General features: G+C 36.4%; 2 long non-coding RNA genes across 2 annotated transcripts; both read right to left on the reverse strand.

Annotated features, from left to right (window-relative positions):
* Positions 1 to 12,302: 12,302 nt before the first annotated feature.
* On the reverse strand, positions 12,303 to 15,343 carry LOC115922671. The gene is made up of 3 exons (XR_004063548.1): positions 15,319 to 15,343; positions 14,445 to 14,548; positions 12,303 to 13,575 (listed from the first exon to the last, which is right to left on the reverse strand). It is a non-coding gene; the product is annotated as an uncharacterized LOC115922671 (long non-coding RNA).
* On the reverse strand, positions 15,344 to 18,155 carry LOC115922672. Its single transcript, XR_004063549.1, has 3 exons — positions 18,049 to 18,155; positions 15,959 to 16,061; positions 15,344 to 15,413 (listed from the first exon to the last, which is right to left on the reverse strand). It is a non-coding gene; the product is annotated as an uncharacterized LOC115922672 (long non-coding RNA).
* Between the last annotated feature and the right edge of the window lie 1,930 nt (positions 18,156 to 20,085).

Genomic DNA, 20,085 nt, shown 5'->3' on the forward strand with positions numbered 1-20,085 from the left:
TAAACACACCGTTTGGAATAGTAGAATTGTAAACAGGTTACGTTGGGTTCTTGATTATGTGCATAACAATCAAGCCTTTATGATTATCATAATAATTAAAACACCATATGGAATAGAGTTGTAAACAGGTAACCTTAGGTTCTTGATTATAACATTGTGCATGACAATCAAACCTTTTTGATTATCATAATAATTAAAACAGTATATGGAATTGAATCGTACACAGGTAACCTTAGGTTCTTGATTATAACATTGTGCATGACAATCAAACCTTTCTGATTATCATAATAATTAAAACACCATATGGAATTGAATCGTAAGCAGGTAACCTTAGGTTCTTGATTAGTGCACGGCAATCAAACTTTTCTGATTATCATAATAATGAAAACACCATATGGAATAGAATCGTAAACAGGTAACCTTAGTTTCTTGATTATGTGCATAACGATAAAAACTTCATGATTATAATAATACTAAAAACACCTTTGTTATACAATCTTTTTAGGTGCTCTTCAAAAAAAAAGATTAGAGATAAATGAGGTAAAAGTAATTATAGTTGTACAGGTTAATGCACAAAGAAATTCAAGTCCATTGAATTGAAAGAGTGTATAAGCAGGCTAAGGTAATGAGAGTATTATGGAAAGCATATTATCTAGGTACTCATCAGAAATTTTAGTTATTTTGTGAAAAATTGTTGGACACCAGTGGTGGATCCAGGGGGGGGGGGGCCTGAGCGAATTATCGGCCGGCACGATTTTCAAATTTTCGGGAGCAAAAAAATAAATAAATAAGTGCTCACTACCCACTATGTGAATTATCGGCCGGCTGTTTCGACGCTAAATATTTTCTCACGAATTGGGCCTGCTCCCCTGCCGCCGGCTGGATCCGTCCCTGATTAGGCGTCTTCAAAAAAGGCGTGTGCTTTATAAGGTCTTCGCCTCATTGTCATGGTATTATCTGAAAAGGGAAACCTTCTTTTAACCCTAAAAGGGCCGGGCTATTTGAGGTCTTAATACGGCTGGGGGGGGGGGCATTATGCCCCCCTAAGATCTCGGCCTAGGAAGGTCCAATTAATATGAAAATTAGCATAGTGATAAGTATATTAATTAAGATGATAATGTTTTTTTTTTTTATGTTTATTTATTTATTTTTTATTAATATTTTTATGACAAATGCAATTTTTTTTTTTTTTTAATTTTTTTTTTTTTTTTTTTTTTTTTTTTTTTGGGGGGGGGGGGAATGTACTTACACACGCACATTAATTACATATTTTGATAGACATGACTTTGTGATGATATTTTGTCACCCGAACCATTGGTCCGCCCATAACAAATTTGGTATGAAAATGTGCGGGAGACATAAGGAAAAAAAAATAATGAAATTTCAGCACCAAAGGTTCAGGGATTCTGATGCAGCGGCAAAAATTCGACAGGGGGGGGGGGGGGCATTATTACTTTTATTAGGGTTAAAATGAAAGGAAATTCAATGAACAGGTTATGCTATTCTAGGACAACTATCGGACTTTCGTCTCCGGACAACACCCCTAGGACAGCTACCACTAGGACAACGCTACCCTTAGACAATTTCCCCTAAGACAACAGGGATAGTATAATTGCCTTGAGAGGTATATAGATTTGATACAGGGGGTGGTTGCCCAGTGACCGTTGTTCGATCAGCGTTCTACAGGGGTGCACTATTGTACCCGACACTGTGTTGTTCCTAACATTTACGAGTCTCTAAAGTTTTCAAGCGAATGTTGGAGGTAATAATACTTGTTTAAGAACCAGAAGGATGGTTACCGAGTATCCTTTATACAGAGTTAATACCCTTAATTCTGGCTGTAAACAGACGCCCAAATGTTGGTAAAAGTTGAAGGGATTGAAAAGTAGTTTTCTCCTTTTCTGTTAGGCCACTTACAAGAGGGAAAATCGCGACCCCTATAGTGTTTAATCGGGAAGACCTGCATAATTCTGTAACATACAATAATATTCATTTCAATGTTTAATTTTACTTTTTTTAAACATAAATTCATCCGTCACCGATAAAATATTATGCGAAAGGTCAGCGGCATATATAGCCAATCATTTTTTGTTTCTTGTGAAGTATATTGGATTACACGCTTATTTTGTATTCTGCGGGGGTGGGGGCGGGGGGGGGGGGGGCAAAGCAATCGAGAGACAAATTGCGTTTCGAAGTGTTCAAGCTTGACAAATTCATGTTCATGTATAAAAGAGCTTGCAGTGTAACTAATCATTAAATCATCATAATATTCTTTTCTATTTTTGGTGTTGCAACTTTGCATTTTAGGCACACTAGTCGAGGCACGTGCCCCATCTCCCTGGTCTGCTGGAAAGTCTTAATGGGGTTGTCTTACAATTCATCTTGCTCCTGTTTTTTACCTATTTATTTCTCCCGCCCCCCCCCCCCCTCTCTCTCTCTCTCTCTCTCTCTCTCGCTCTCTCTCTCTCTCTCTCTTTCTCTCTCGCTTCCCCTTCCTCCCTTCGCCTTCCCTCCAACTCACCCCCTCCCACTCCCACTCCCCTCCCCTCTACCCCCATTTTCCATTTTATGGTCCCGCTCATTCGGTATGGAGTAAGCACCGAGCCCTGTAGGTATATTATACGCCTTCTACACTGCTGTTTAAAAAAAAATTATCATTTCGTAACTAACTGATTATACTCAACGTAACTTATGAGGTTTTCAAAAAAGAGGTTCATAAATTAGTACGTGCTTCTCCAAGCTACGGAGCATACTTACCATTATATAATAGAAAAAATAATAATGTCTTTAAGTGGGAAAATAACGACTATTAGATGTCAAATCGACTTAGGAGCTATAAAGCCAATAAGTAACAGTCTTGATTTTCAGACCATTGTACCGCATGGTCGTACGTTTTATGCTGCGCAAAGATTTAATCAGTTTAATTTTGGCCATTGCAAGAAGTGGGTTATTGTAGACATAGTAGACAAATCCTTTACAGCTCATTTTATGTATGTTATTACCAAAGAAGAAAAAAAGCCAGTCACTCACTCAATACTGACAATAGTGTCTGACAGTGAAGTCTAGCAAGTAAACGGGTTTTCTTGCATAATTTGAATATAAGGACACTCCTAACGTTTAAATTTCACAGATAGGACATACATGACATATTCGTAATTCCTGCAAAGTTCTACCGAATTTGAGGTTGGCTGCAAAAGGGACATAGTATCTTTAAGAAAAACGATTAAAACAGATTAATTTTAAACTACTCTATAAGTTATTAGCATGTGAAGAATATCTATATTGTTTCAAAAGATCTGATCATGATTATTGTTTTAAGTGCAAATGCACAGAAAATTATTATCATTTATTTATTAGGAACAAGGTCTTAATTTTTCTCTGAAAAACAGAAGTATTGTTTGATAATGAAAAAAATGAATACAGTGATATAATTGTAGGCAAGCTATGCGATTATATAAATTCAAAATATGTAGTTAAAAAAAAAAAAATCTATTAATTCATTTAGCTTCTTATATTTTATATACGCAAAAAAGAAAAAAGTAATTTTACAAACACATTCGACATTTATTTAAAGGAAATATTATGGAGGGCAAATGTTGATTTATTTTAAATTATTATCATTTATTTTATGACTGTGAGTGCTCAAAAATATTTTGGAACAAGGTCTTAATTTTTCTCAGAAAAACAGAAGTATTGTTTGATAATGAAAAAATTGAATACAGTGATATAATTGTAGGCAAGCTATGCAGTTATATAAATTCAAAATATGTAGTTTTTTTAAATCTATCAATTAATTTAGCTTCTTATATTTTATATACGCAAAAAAGAAAATGTAATTTTACAAACATATTCGAAATTTATTTAAAGGAAATATTATGGAGGGCAAATGTTGAAAAGTATCACCTCTGGAAAAAAACGTTGACTATGACAAACAAAAAAAGTATAATCAATTTTGTGATATAAGTATAATGCATGCGTTTTTCTTTGTAATCGATATAAGTTTGTGTTTCTTATGTACGTATTGTTCAATTAATAAATGATGGAAAAAAAGAAAAAAACAAACAAATGACAATAGCAGATGAGGGGCTCTGATCTGCTGCAATCCCGAACTTCGATGCGACGAAAATATCCCCTCCTTTTTAAAAGTTTTGTTTTTGTTGTTATATTACTCGGAAAATTCACTTGTTCGATTTACAAATCCTGCATTATATTAGAGTACATCATACCAAGTCCGTTAGCATCTTTGAAAGTATTTTTTTAAAGTTATTTTGAAATGCATACAATTTTGATTCAAATCAGTCATATTTTCTATTATCAAGGAAATTTTCTGTTCTTGATGTGGAATATATAAAAAGTCTCAAATACTTGAATTTTCGCTTTTGCATATATTCTATTTTAAGGCTACAAATGGCTCTCCATAATGTTTAAGTTTAACTTAGAGTTAAGTTCGACTAAAGATTATCGTAAAAAACCTCCTCCATATTATGTGCGATTGTACTTGATGTTTGTTTTAATCCAGGCTCTACGAGTAAGACTATCATAGTTAAGCTCTACTACAAATAGGACTATATGACACCTCAATCAGGAAAAATGAGCAAGGAATAACAAAGTTTTGTTTGTCTAAAGTGATGCTTGCATTTCCATAACTTGATTTTAAAAGTTCGTTTTCACTGGCTGCCTGTCGTAGCAACAGAAATAAGAAGAACAAAATTAACTCCGTTTCGTTGACAATCAGCCATGCATGACGTCTTTCGTCTGTGGCTGATCTTCAACGAAACGATTTTTTTTCAATTCCGTTTGTTGCTACGGCAGGCAGCCAGTGAAAACGAATTCGTTGAATATAATTATGATTGTGATTAAGTTATGATAAAACATCGATAATTCTCGGTTTCTTTTTTTCTGGGACGCACTGTATAACATAAGAATAGAAGGTTTTGAAAACAAAGATAAATAACATAAGAAGAAATATTACGAATAAAATTTTGTAATTTTAAACTAATTTTAAACATATGGTATAATCAAAACATCCAATTGATAAATCATTATTGATATAATGTTCATAAAGCTAAACGTAAAATGTACAATTCTTACCCTTTTCGAAGGCCGGAAATATTCCATCAAACACTGTTCCTGTGCGACACAAAATTAAGAAACTAAAGACTTTGCACAGATGTTTCCAGCTTATATCATGGATAAACAATATACAAGGAGAGAGGAGAGACTGTAGTCTGCTCCCTTTTATCTCAATTTTAACGAGTTCTTTAGACCCTTGGAAGAAAAACTTTTACATTTATACTTCAGGGAAAAATTGTAGTATCTTCATTGCATCTTTTAAGGAGCAATTATTTTCAGGGTTCTTTTAAATCTGGAATTGGCGAGACATCAAAACATGACGCAAAAATCCCCTTAGAAAGAAAGGACATCACATTTACAAGGTTGTAAGGGATTACCTGCTAATCCCCACAAACCGCATCCCTCTTTTTCGCCAGCCGCAAAACAAAGACAAAATGTGTTAAAATTGTTGATGTTACAGGTTTTTATGGCAAAAAGTAAGCCGGCGGAATGACAGAAATGAATGAGGAAAATGAATGCCTATATCCCCTGCGCTAGAGAGAGAGAAGAGAGAAAAAAGAAAAAAGAGATCGCAGAAGAGAGATAAGCGAAAACATTGAAATATCGCTGATGTTACAGGCTTTCATGATAAAAAGTAAGACGACGGACAAAAGAAATGGTTGAAGAAAACGAATGCCAATATCATTAGCGATTTTGAAGAAAAAGAGGAGATAGATCGCGAGTGAGAGATAATGGTAAACAATAGAATATCGGTGATGTAACAGGCTTTCATAATAAAAAGTAATCCGACGGAACGAAAGAAATGATTGAAGAAAATGAATTCCAATATCACCAGGCGCTTAAGAAAAAACAAGAGAAATAGATCGCAGGGGACAGAGTAGCGAAAAAAATAAATATCACTAATGTTATAGGCTTTTAAGACAAAGAGTTAGCCTACGCAATGACAGAAAAATGATTGAAGAAAATGAATGCCAATTTCATCGGCGCTTGAGAAAAATAAAATAGAAATAGATCGCTGGAAAAAGAGAAGCGAAAACAGATATATATCTCTGATCTTACAGGCTTTTATGACAAAAAAGTAAGCTGACGGAACGAAAGATGATTGAAGAAAATGAATTCCGATATCACCAGGCGCTTGAGAAAATGAAAGAGAGATAGATCGCAGGGGACTGAGTAGCGAAAAATAATTAAATATCAGTGATGTTATAGGATTTTATGACAAAGAGTTAGCCTACGCAATGACAGAAATGATTGGAAAAAATTAATGCCAATTTCATCGGCGCTTGAGAAAATGTAAGAGAAATAGATCGTAGGGGAGAGAGTCGCGAAAAACAATTAAATATCCTGATGTAACAGGCCGCGACAAAAAAGTAAGTTGACGGAACGAAAGAAATGACTGAAGAAAAGGAATGCCAATATCATCGGCGCTTGAGAAAATAACATAGAGATATATCGCGGGAGAGATAAGCAAAAACAAATAAATATCTCTTATGTTACAGGCTTTTATGACAAAAAAGTAAGTTGACGGAACGAAAGAAATGATTGAAGAAAAGGAATGCCAATATCACCAGGCGCTTGAGAAAATAACATAGAGATAGATCGCGGGAGAGATAAGCAAAAAAGCAAATAAATATCTCTGATGTTACAGGCTTTTATGACAAAAAGGTAGTCGACGGAACGAAAGAAATGATTGAAGAAAATGAATGCCAATATCATCGGCGCTTGAGAAAATAAAAGAGAGATAGATCGCGGGAAAGAGAGAAACGAAAACAAATATAGCTGGTCTTACAGGCTTTTAGGTCAAAAAGGAAGCCGACGAAATAACAGACAAGATTAAAGAAAATGAATGCCAAAATCATCGGCGCTTGAGAAAATAAAATAGTAATAGATTGCGGGAGAGAGAGAGAAGGGAAGTCAATTAAATATCGTTGCAATCTTACAGGATTTTATGACAAAAAGGAAGCCTACGCAATGAAAGAAATGATTGAAGAAAATGAATGCCAATATCATCGGCGCTTGAGAAAATAAAATAGAAATAGAGTGCGGGAGAGAGAGAGAAGGGAAGTCAATTAAATATCGCTGCAATCTTACAGGATTTTATGACAAAAAGGAAGCCTACGCAATGAAAGAAATAATGGAAAAAAATGAATGCCAATATCATCGGCGCTTGAGAAAATAAAATAGAAATAGATTGCGGGAGAGAGAGAGAAGGGAAGTCAATTAAATATCGCTGCAATCTTACAGGATTTTATGACAAAAAGGAAGCCTACGCAATGAAAGAAATGATTGAAGAAAATGAATGCCAATATCATCGGCGCTTGAGAAAATAAAATAGAAATAGATTGCGGGAGAGAGAGAGAAGGGAAGTCAATTAAATATCGTTGCAATCTTACAGGATTTTATGACAAAAAGGAAGCCTACGCAATGAAAGAAATGATTGAAGAAAATGAATGCCAATATCATCGGCGCTTGAGAAAATAAAATAGAAAAAGATCGCGGGAAAGAGAGAAGCGAAAAAAAAAAACATCGCTGGTCTTACAGGCTTTTATGACAAAAAGTTAGTCGACGGAACGAAAGAGTGGTATTGCTATGGTATTTATTTCCTTAATTGATTTCTTTTGTCCGTCGGCTTACTTTTTGTTATGAAAGCCTGTAACATCAACTTTTTTTGCTTCTCTGTTTCCCGCGATCTATCTATATTTTATTTTTTAAAGCGCCAGTGATATTAGCGTTCATTTTCTTCAATCATTTCTTTCGTTCTGTCGGCTTACTTTTTGTCATAAAAGCTTGTAAGATCAGCGATATTTATTTTTTTCTCTTCCCTCTTTCCCGCGATCTATCTCTATTTGATTTTCTCAAGTGCCGATGATATTGGCATTCATTTTCTTTAATCTTGTCTGTCATCGCGTAGGCTTCCTTTTTGTCACAAAAGCATGTAACATCAGCGATATATGATTTCGTGACTCTCTCCCCTACAATCTATCTTTCTTTTATTTTCTCGAGCGCCGATGATATTGGCGTTCATTTTCTTCAATCATTTTCTTTCGTTCCGTCGGCTTACTTTTGTCATAAGAGCCCGTAAGATCAGCGAGGTTTATTTGTTTTTGCTTCTTTCTTTCCATGTTCTATTTCTATTTTTTTCAGGCGCCGATGATATTGGCATTCATATTTTTCATTAATTTCTGTCATTGCGTAGGCTTACTCTTTGTCATAAACGCCTGTAACATCAGCGATATTTAATGTACTTCCCTTCTCTCTCTCCCGCAATCTATTTTCATCTTATTTTCCCAAGCGCCGATGATACTAGCATTCATTTTCCTTAATCATTTCTGACAGTCATAAAAGCCTGTAAGATCAGCGATATTTATTTGTTTTTGCCCTTAAAAAAAAAATTTAAAAATGGCCACTCGTTACATTTTACCTGACGTCCAGCAAGTAGGGCTTATTTTCAAGATGGCAGCTAGCATTTATGTTTTTTGTTTTCTTTTTATTAAAAAAAGATAATTATAGCAGTTCGTTTTTTTTTTTAATGAAAAAGAAAAAGAAAATAGTTACTGAAGTACTAAGCAGTTTCACAGTAACCACACGTAATACCCACTTCTCCGCGGTCCACCGCCGACCTCCGAACACTGGAGGTAGGGGAAGTACAACACTTTAAAGTACAAGTTCTAGTACACACACACACACACACGCACCACATCTGGCACACTCGACCCTATTGTGATTAAAGGCATTGCAGTCAAGGTGATTACGTAATAGGTAAATGTCCCTTGCTAGTTAAGAGGATTAGGGTGCGTTTAATCGACACTTTTTCACCCTAGAATCACGGTTTCTAAAGACGTTTAGTTTAAAACGCAATGCGTTCAAGCGATTTTTTCGTCGGTCGTAAAAATAAACGTGTTTGAAAACACAAACATTAAACGCTGAAAAAGATGCGTTTTGTATCGTGATTCTGCAGAATCACGGTCGCTAAAATTCGATTGTACGACGGGGCCTGTTCCGGTTTGGGCAAAAACCGCGCGCCTGCTTTTCATGCAATTTGCGTTTACTATACCATGCTCTTTATCGTGGCCTGTTCCGTTATGTTATACCTTGTTTTCCTTTTATTTTTTTCTCTTTCTGTCTTTCCTTATGTTATTCTTTGTTTCTTCCTTCTATTCTTATGTTATTCTTTGTTTTTTTCCTTCTATCACCTTCTCTTTTGTTATTCTTTATTTTTATAATTCTATCACTTTCTCTTTTGATATTCTTTGTTTCTTCCTTCTATTCTTATGTTAATCTTTGTTCTTTTCCTTCTATCAACTTCTCTTTATGTTGTTCTTTGTTTTTTAATTCTATCACTTTCTCTTATGTTATGCTTTGTTTCAATCATTCTATCACTTTCTCTTTCTGTCTTTCCTTATATTATTCTTTGTTTCTTCGTTGTATCATATTCTCTTTTTGTCTTTCATTATGTTATTCTTTGTTTCTTCCTTTATTCTTATGTTATTCTTTGTTTTTTCCTTCTATCACCTTCTCTTATGTTATTCTTTGTTTTTTTCCTTCTATCAGCATTTTTAATGTAATTCTTTGTTTTAAGCATTCTATCACTTTCTCTTTCTGTCTTTCCTTATGTTATTCTTTGTTTTTTTCCTTCTATCACCTTCTCTTTTGTTATTCTTTATTTTTATAATTCTATCACTTTCTCTTTTGATATTCTTTGTTTCTTCCTTCTATTCTTATGTTAATCTTTGTTCTTTTCCTTCTATCAACTTCTCTTTATGTTGTTCTTTGTTTTTTAATTCTATCACTTTCTCTTATGTTATGCTTTGTTTCAATCATTCTATCACTTTCTCTTTCTGTCTTTCCTTATATTATTCTTTGTTTCTTCCTTGTATCATATTCTCTTTTTGTCTTTCATTATGTTATTCTTTGTTTCTTCCTTTTATTCTTATGTTATTCTTTGTTTTTTCCTTCTATCACCTTCTCTTATGTTATTCTTTGTTTTTTTCCTTCTATCAGCATTTTTAATGTAATTCTTTGTTTTAAGCATTCTATCACTTTCTATTTCTGTCTTTCCTTATGTTATTCTTTGTTCCTTCCTTCTATCACCTTCTCTTATGTTGTTCTTTGTTTTTATAATTCTATCACTTTCTCTTATGTTATTCTTTGTTTCAATCATTCTATCACTTTCTCTTTCTGTCTTTCCTTATGTTATTTTTGTTTCTTCCTTCCATCACCTTCTCATTCTTTGTTTTATTATTGCGATCTATGCTCAAAACTACGGAGCCCGGGAAGGGACATGGTAAAAATATTTTTATCTCGTTAAAACGAGATAGTTATCTCGTTTTAATGAGATAGTATCTCGTTAAAACGACATAGTATCTCGTTTTAATGAGATAGTATCTCGTTAAAACGACATAGTATCTCGTTAAAACGAGATAGTTATCTCGTTTTAATGAGATAGTATCTCGTTAAAACGACATAGTATCTCGTTTTAATGAGATAGTATCTCGTTAAAACGACATAGTATCTCGTTAAAACGAGATAGTTATCTCGTTTTAATGAGATAGTATCTCGTTAAAACGACATAGTATCTCGTTTTAATGAGATAGTTATCTCGTTTTAATGAGATAGTATCTCGTATAAGTCCATTGCATACTGGAACCGGGTGGTCCCTGTATTAACCCAGATAACAATACGACGTTACGCCAACGTGGGGCCAACGTAAGCTGTTACGTTGGTCCAACGTCGCCAACATGATGTTGGGCCCACGGCTTTCTTGCCGGCGGGCCAACGTTGGCCCGACAGTGACAAAATGACATTAAGCCAACATCGGGCCAACGTTGTACCGACCCCTATCCGACCATATGTGCCGATGTCCTCCCGACATTGAACCAACGTTATGCCAACCTCTTTTCCACCGTATGCCGACGTCTTTCCGACATTGGACCAACGTCGTCCCAACCCTTTTTTAACCATGTGCCGACGTACGACCAACGTTATGCCAATCCCTATCCCACCATGTGCCGACGTTGTTCCGACATTGGATAAACGTTATGCCAACCCTTATCCCACCATGTGCCGACGTCTCCTCGACATTGGCCCAACGTTATACTAACCCCTTTTCAACCATGTGCCGACGTCTCCACGACGTAGGACCAACGTTATTCCAACCCCTATCCCACCATGTGCCGACGTAGTTCCGACATTGGACCAACGTTATGCCAACCCCTATCCCACCACGTGCCGACGTCGTGGGCTGTTACGTTGCGCCATCGTCGCCAATGTGATGTTGGGCCAACGGCTTTCTTGCCGGCGGGCCAACGTTGGCTCGACAACGACGAAATGACATTAAGCCAACATCGGGCCAACGTCCCCCGACGTATGACCAACGTCATGTCAACCCCTATCCCACCATATGCCGACATAGGACAAACGTAATGCCAACCCCTTTTCCACCATGTGCCGACGTCTCCCTGACGTAGGACCAACGTAATGCCAACCCCTTTTACACTATGTGCCGACGTCTCCCCGACGTTGTCCTAACATAATGCCAACCCTTTTCCCACCAAGTGCCGACCCCTCCTCCACCATGTGCCAATGCTAGACCAACGTTATGCCAACCTCTTCTCCACCATTTGCCGACGTAGAAGCAACGTTATGCCAACCCGTATCCCACCATGTGCCGACGTTGTACCTCCCCTTTCCAGTTCATGCCAACATCCTTCTGACATTACCAACACCAACTCAAAAACATATTCACACCAACATCAGTCGTCCGTTCATAAGAACATCGTCAAGATCATACTACATCGGACATGTACAATCATTCAAACACATGCATCACAACGTGACAAGAAAAAGCCAAGTAGTTAAAGATTGGATTAAATAAATAAACAGAGCAAAATCCACAAAATGAAGATAGTAACAATTTCATCAAAATTAGACTGAATTTGAGAAAAGTTCATTATAGAACTCGACTTAGATCCCTCTGGAAGATATGTATAATAACAATATTGAAGCAAGAGGGACATGTTATTTTAATTTCGTCATGTCTATTATCTTGTACATTTTAATCACTATCAAAACTTGATAACAACTTATTTGTCCCATTTTAATGAAAAGTTCACCATCTTGCTTCTTAGAATTTGCTCTGAATACATCCCCCTCCCTCCAAAACAAAAGAACAAGGAAAATAAACTGATTTTGTGATAAAACATACTTTATTTTATGTGTAATAAACAAACTGTTGTAAATGTGAATACAATTATTGTACATCTTTCTTTTGTATTTTCGTGAATTCGAAAAAGATGTAAACGTAGTTTCAAGTTCAAGGTATCTCAATGTGTCACAATATAGGCCTACTATCAATGAATGCTAGGACGATAGGAGCTGTTATAAAAATGAATTGTCGCTTACACGTAACACAACATAACATACTGAAATTCATTGTACGAATATAATAAACAATCCTCACAATTTCCCGAGTAAAACAAAAAAAAACTTTCTGGCAGACGAACACGATTGCTTATGACAAGATTCCTCTACATATGTACAGCACAAAAATATAAAGAAATTAATAAAGTGTCCACCATTTGCATGCCAAGAACTAGGCAATTAATGTAAACAATGTTCCATAAAAAATTAAAAAAATAAAATTCAGAGAAATTGCCAACATTTTTTATGCTTAGGCATTTCAGAGATGCTGATACATTTCGTCGCCATATCTATTGTTAACACATCTACAAACTTTTTTTTTAGGAGGGATAGTATACATTGCTTGAATGTGTGAAGTAAAGCAATCGCTAAATGTTTATATAACAAGAGAGGAAATTTGAAAGTGAAGTAAGAAAGAGCAGAGCTTGTAAAGGGAAAAACACAAGTTTCTTCACTCTGATATACCACTTTCAATATTTCTTTAAATTGAGAAGAAGGTAGTACGAAAAACATTCAGTCACTTAGATATATGAAACATTTTTTTCTTACCTTTGAAATTCTTTATAGCATGCATTTAGTTGACACGTTATACAGGCATTCAAATCAATTACGATCTTCTTCGACTCATGGTATAGCTCTCTTTTTAAAATTGGGCCATTAGTGAAATTTCACCACAATAAATAACAAGTAAAGATGCATAGCACACTATTTAATAACAAAAGTAATTGTTTATGTTTGTGTACAAAACATAATGCCTGCAGAGCTGGCTAGCAAGCACCGTAGCTTGCCTAAGCGGAGATCGTTCTTGATATAACATCACTAATCCTTTGGTCAATCATTCCGAGGAACTCTGAGAATTTTAAGGGCGGGGTCCACCATTAGACGAGCAACTTGGAGAGGTTTTCAAAAAATTGTAAAAAATATAAGGAGGCATTTATTTATGAAACAATTGTTATTATGTTGCTTTAAAAGGGTCTTGATACAAGACATAAAAGTTTTAATTTCCTAAGGCAATGGACCTTTAAAGAATGGGTTAGTCGGAATCAAAATCTTGTCTAGCTTGTGGTGGTACAACTTCGACATCTGTGGCAAAAAAAAAAGAAGAAAGAAACCAAACAAGATTTAAAAGCAGATCATGGAAACATCACCTTGAAATAGTACGGATATTAATCAAATAGTACGGCATTCAAGGGAAGTAGTCTTGGGTGGCACATCCTCCCTAGTTTTGATGAAATTTCATGGATAGAAGTACTTTGTCATGAAAATAACTTCGTTCAAACTTTAGAGCGAATGACCCAGACGTATGGAAATTAGAAAGGAATGGATTTCTTTTATTTTTGTCTTGTTTAATTAGAATAGCATCAAACACTCTTCTTAACAAAGGAAATATTCATTTGAGGTAAAATGGCAGTAATATTCTTCAATAGAAAGAACCAATTTATAGTATCTGTTTGCTCAGTGTTGAGATGCTTGATTGATAACAGTTTAACGCCCCTCTTAAGTGTTGGATCCCAAAATTAGCCAAAGAATAGAAATATATATGACTGGAAAGCCAATACAAAACTAGACAACTTTGCTGGACACAATTTTTCTTCATAACGATTGCAGAAAAAGTTACAGCCCTTTGAATTAGGAGTGTCTGGCAGAATGCGGCAAAATTGTCACTCCCTAAAATAATGGGGCACACAGGGGTTTCATGGTTGGTCGCACAAAGAGTTACAAATGTGGAAGATGTAAACATGGCCATGAGGACGGAAAAAGCTGCAGAGGATCCAAGAAAAATCATTCAGGAGTGCATGGAGGCATGGCAGAGAAAGATGGGACATTGTGTAAGACTCCAGTGGGATTGCTTCGAAAGGGAAAACTCAAAGTCTGTAATTTGGGTATATATTTCTTTTGTGATATCAGTCCTGGAACTTTTCTGACACACCTCGTATATCTGTTCCACTTACTTGGCATCTGTGGATAGCATCCTTGAAGAAAATGCCTAAGAGCAGGTTGGTGAGTTGAAGGTTAATTCTTCTCAAATGCTGCCTCAATGTTGCCAAGGAAAATGCTGAAAATGAAAAAAGGAGGGTACAGTGGTGACTTATGATGCATTTTTTTTTTGGGGGGGGGCTTAGGTAGTGACTAACAATTACCTACATTTCCAGAAATATAATAAAATGTTTAGTCTTTCTGTTTTTTGAAGAGGTACATGTATGAACTTACTATAATATGCAACTTGTGAATAATTTACCTGTTGCTGATTCTCACTTGCAGAGAGTTTGAATTAAGTTACATTGAGCTCCTATCCTCATGGATGATTCCTATAGTCATACATATATCGGTTACAATCTGAAAATGCATTTTTTTTTTTAAATACATGAAACATTTCATTATTTACTTCAATCGCATTATGGTTAATGTCACCACTCCAAGCACTGCCATTTATTTCATCATTGGCATTGAATTGCCAGTGACAGCTTACCATTTCCATAGTCTAGTGCCATAGACTTTGTACATGGTGAAGGTATACACATGGAATGAGAGGTGAATCGAACCACACTTTAGCCCCTTTCTTTTATCTTTAGAACAATCTTAAGACATTTATTGAGTTACATGCATGATTAAAAATTGTACATCCATGGGTAGAATTTTGAATGATTCCTGCCAAGTTTGGTTACATGTGATCATGCATTTTGACCAAAAAAATTGATAAATCTGTTCCCTTTTCCATTTAGCCCCCACCCCTGATCCTAATGAACCCACCCCTGATGAAGGTGACAATAGCTAATCTTGAGCCTTCTGTTCATTGAGCTTCAAATCAATCCCAGAAAGTCATACCTGAATGAGATTAGCTGGGTGGTCACTGCTGTGCTGGAGGCTAGGGTGTGTATGCATGGGTTACAGCTGCAGAAAACACCCTACAAAAATTGTGCCTAAAAAGAGAATTTAAGAAAAAGTCAGTAAGTGACCTGTGCAATTAATACCCATATCAGGGCTGCACAAGAATTAGGTCATAAGTTTCAAGAATAAGGTTATGTGCCAACTAATGCCCAGAAAATTGGATTGTTTAGGTCTATCCTAAAGGTACGCTACAGCTCTAAGAGTCTATCAGTTCAGTACGTACCATCTACAGGTCCTTTGGATTCAAAATTACTGAGTCTGTACTCTAATAAGTAATCAATAGTCTGTCCATCATCAAAGGTGTTCAAGTCTAAGATTGAGAAGAGCCACCTACGATTCAACTATCTATTCTTTGCGCCCTCTCTCATCTGCTGCAATCATATACCAACTGGTCCAGCATCGTATACATCCAGATCCAGAAATCGTTACAAGTGTTTTCAAAACTTTTTCCTAGAACTTACATTCCATTACCCCTCATCTTGCTGCCTATTCTTCTATCTAATTTAATTTCTTATTTCAATTCAGTTTCTTTTTTTAACACTTACACTGAATAGGATTATAAGAGGAATTATCTTACTTGGAAACTCTGGATAGAACCCTTGTCCTTGTCCTTCAATTGGTGAGCTGAGCCTGAGGGATATTTCTTCTCAAATGCTGCCTCAGTGTTGCCGAAGAACACGCTGAAGACAGAAAACAAAGAAGCAGTGATGATTAGTGAGGCAATTTTTTTGTTACCAAAATCATTAGCTATTCTTTTTTGGAAGATGGGAGATGAGTATGTGGTCCATGCATGGAAGGACCATATACATACATGTATGATATAGGGTCTAGAGACTACTCCCAACTAACTTATATAGATGTAGATCCTACACATGTATTAACACTTATGTATGACATTAGTTTAAGTTTGTCGATGTTTTAGCCAGGCATTAAGTTACTGAAGAAATACAATGAATACAAAATTAAAATATTGAAAACACAATCAATAATAATAATAATCCGCTTTTTTATAGTGCTTAAGAGTAAGACATTAATAATGTATCTAAGCAGTTTACAGATTATTATTACCCCGTCCCCGGTCATCGGATTCAATCAGGATTGCCCGCACACAATGTATGCACATTCTCCACTCCCTGGGGGAGTATTCCAGCCATGCATGCAGTCTAGGTCTAGTCCTTATTTATAATATTTCAAAACTTATTGATTTTCTACACTCGTAGTTACTAGTACAATAAACCACCCCTGCAGGCATGGGGCTCACTACGTTAGCCCCATGGTGTATACCTATCTAAAACGCACAGGCAACAGTGTTTTTCCCCCCAAAGAACTGGTTAAATAAACTTTTCATGCACACTGGTTTTTGTTTATTTATCTTACTTTGCATTTGTCAAGTAACTATTTCAGCAACATTTAAACATTAAAATATTGTAAATTTACTGAGAAAAAAAAAATAAAAAAATAATTTTATCAAATAGCTCAACATGTTAGCAATGAAAGTTAATATGAAGACAGTAAATTTATTAAATAAATAAATCCTCTATTTTTAGTGCTTCAACATACTCAACAGTGTTGCACTGATGTTTTTTTATTAGCCTCTAGATACGTAAATGTAAACATTTTGACAAAATCCCAGTTACTGTTAATGTTATTACATGGCTAGATCTAGAAGTGTAAGGACTAAGGGTGACAATAAACCTACTAGTAAACTGGTACCTAGCAAATAATTTGAACAACATAGTCATAGAATCTATACTGTGGCGGAATCAAGGGGGGGGGGAATCGGCCATGGCCCTCCCCTTCTCCTTTTTGTTTGCTTGTCAAGGAATATTTTGGGTAGATCTAGACTAGATCTAAACAGACACTTGAAAAAGCTAAGGATCATTTTTTCCACTTTTTTCGCTGGTCAGCGAATTTTTCTGGTGCCTGATGAGGCCCTGAGGCTGAGCAGACTTCGGCCTAGACAGGAATAACCATCTTTCTGGGGGCATTCTTTTGACAAAATGACAGAGCTCAGAGGCATTTAGAGAAGCCAGATATGCAATCTCAGCGGATCCAACCGTCAACGCCAAATAGAGGCTGATATTTCGGTCCAACTTCGGCCCTCCCTTTTGAAAAATCCTGGATCCGCCGCGTCGCTGAAATAGATCTAGATCTATACTAAGACTAAGTTGCGGTGTATTGCATATTGCATAGTTGAATCTAGATCTAGACTCTACACACTAACTTTGTTAGACATCAATAGCCGTGGAATATGAGGTTTTTTTTTTTTTACAATTCTGACATTTGCTTGCTTTTTCCTCGTATATCTAGACTAGTCTAGATCTATACATACGAAAATTCCACACTTCTACTGCAATGCGAGCACGTAAAAAAGTAACGTCTAGATCTAGTTTACTTTGTCTCTAGCTTGCAAAATGACCACAGCCTTCCCAGCAGGCCAAGCCCAAGGCCAGGGTCCCAGACCCAGACCGCGGAGAGCCTGAAGCGTCGGGCCCCAGAACAGGGCGCTTCCGATGGGGACTGCAGTCTGCGAATTGAGCAGTCTTAAAATTAACGTTACACAGATCTAGAACTGATCGCGAAAAAGAGCAAATCTGTTAAATTAGCTGTTTGTTCACTTGTACATTGAATGACCCGGCCATAAATAAGTAAAAGAAGTGAACTAACCTTCAATCCTCGCGATTGCAACCGGCAACTTCTGGTTGAATTCAGTCGATCTACCGTAGACGTAACTTAAGTAGTACATACGTACAAGTACAAGGCCTGGCATGGCATGGCCGCCTGGCTATATACGCTATTACTGCATAAAGCAGCGAGCGCGCAGTCTAGTCTAGCCTCGCGGGTATTATGTTGTTAACCCGTGGACTACTGAATTCTCTCACTCCCATAGGCTTAATACAGGGACCACCCGGTTCCAGTATGCAATGGACTTATACGAGATACTATCTCATTAAAACGAGATAACTATCTCATTAAAACGAGATACTATGTCGTTTTAACGAGATACTATCTCATTAAAACGAGATAACTATCTCGTTTTAACGAGATACTATGTCGTTTTAACGAGATACTATCTCATTAAAACGAGATACTATGTCGTTTTAACGAGATACTATCTCATTAAAACGAGATAACTATCTCGTTTTAACGAGATAAAAATATTTTTACCATGTCCCTTCCCGGGCTCCGTACAAAACAGCAGTCGACAGTCGGCCGTAAACAATTCCAAAAAGCGCGCGCCGAAGTTGACCTTTACTTCCTGGGTCAAACTGCAAGTGTGATCCGCAGTGGCTGGGCTCGAAATGAGCTAGAATCAGCGTTGATGAAAAATCGCTTGAACGCTAACCGCAGTGACCTTGTTTTTTGTAATGGCGTTTTGATTTGTGATTCATGTTTGTGATTCTAGCTTCGAAAATTCGATTGAACGCACCTGCTAACTCGGGTTTCAGGACATCACTTTTACAGGGTGAATCTGGTAGACGGGCCGTTTGCGTCATGGTCAGTCATTCATTCAGTTGATGTAGACCGAAACTAATTACTTTGTTGAAAGGTTTCCAACTTTTCTATTGTATATACTTCCGGGATATACTTATTATGTCCAACATTTTGCTGGACAACGCCATGCACAATGTGTTGCAATGGCCTTCGGGGACGAATTATTGGACAGTTGTCAAGTTTAGACCATTATACGGTTTCGACCCTAATTAGTGTGCACGTGTTCAGATTAAAGAATACATGACTTATCGATGTCAAGAATATGCCTCCAAATTTTCTGTCTTGTTCTCCAAGTTATATCACAACTTTTAGACATTTCGATAATTTTAGGATTTTGTTTGTGAATGCTGAATTTGTTATTGGTTATTAGAAATTATAAAGCACGACTCACGTAGAAGACCTTTTTCTTTTTTTGAAGAATATGCGCTACCAGTCTGCATAAAATGAATGTAAAGGTGAATAAATCACATCCTTAGAAAATCTGCCATTCCCCAAAAAGAAACATTTTCACAACTCTTTGTTATTAAGTCAGTCTCAAACCTATTTCCAAATGCATAATATATTATTTATGAATATGTGTATTAATTTTGTGTGTGACTTGCTGTCAGTTTACCCGTTTTTTTTGTTCTTCTCTCTCTCTCTCTCTCTCCCTCTTTCTCTCTCTCTCTCTCTCTCTTTCTCTCTCTCTCTCTCTCTCTGGGCGTCCGATTATATAATCACCCCCTCTTTTACCCTTCTCTCTCTCTCTCTCTCTCTCCCTCTTTCTCTTTCTCCCTCTTTCTCTTTCTCTCTTCTCTTTAGGCATGTGATATGAGTATGTATGTATTGATAAATAATCATCCCTAGCTTTCTCTCTCTCCATCTCTCTCTCTCTCTCTCTCTCGCTGTCTATCTCTCCCCTCTCTTTCGCTTCTCTATATATAGGCGTCCGATATAATTATGTTATTGATATATATTATATATACATCCCCTCATTTCCCCGTCTCTCTCTCTCTCTTTCTCTCTCTCCCTTTACGCCTTAGTGGTGAAATGAGCAAAAACAATTTGAAAGACAGACTGACGTAATAATCGTGGCAGTATATCTTATTTATTTATTTATTTATTTATTAATGTCTTCTTAATAAAAGCAGGGTGGTCCCACCCAAGCCGCAAGGCCTGCTTTCCAAGGGAGCCCTGCTGTAACAAACACATTACATTTCAAATATCTTA

Source organism: Strongylocentrotus purpuratus, unplaced genomic scaffold, assembly GCF_000002235.5.
Source record: "Strongylocentrotus purpuratus isolate Spur 01 unplaced genomic scaffold, Spur_5.0 spur5_scaffold_12, whole genome shotgun sequence".
NCBI classification, from domain to species: Eukaryota; Metazoa; Echinodermata; class Echinoidea; order Camarodonta; family Strongylocentrotidae; genus Strongylocentrotus; species Strongylocentrotus purpuratus.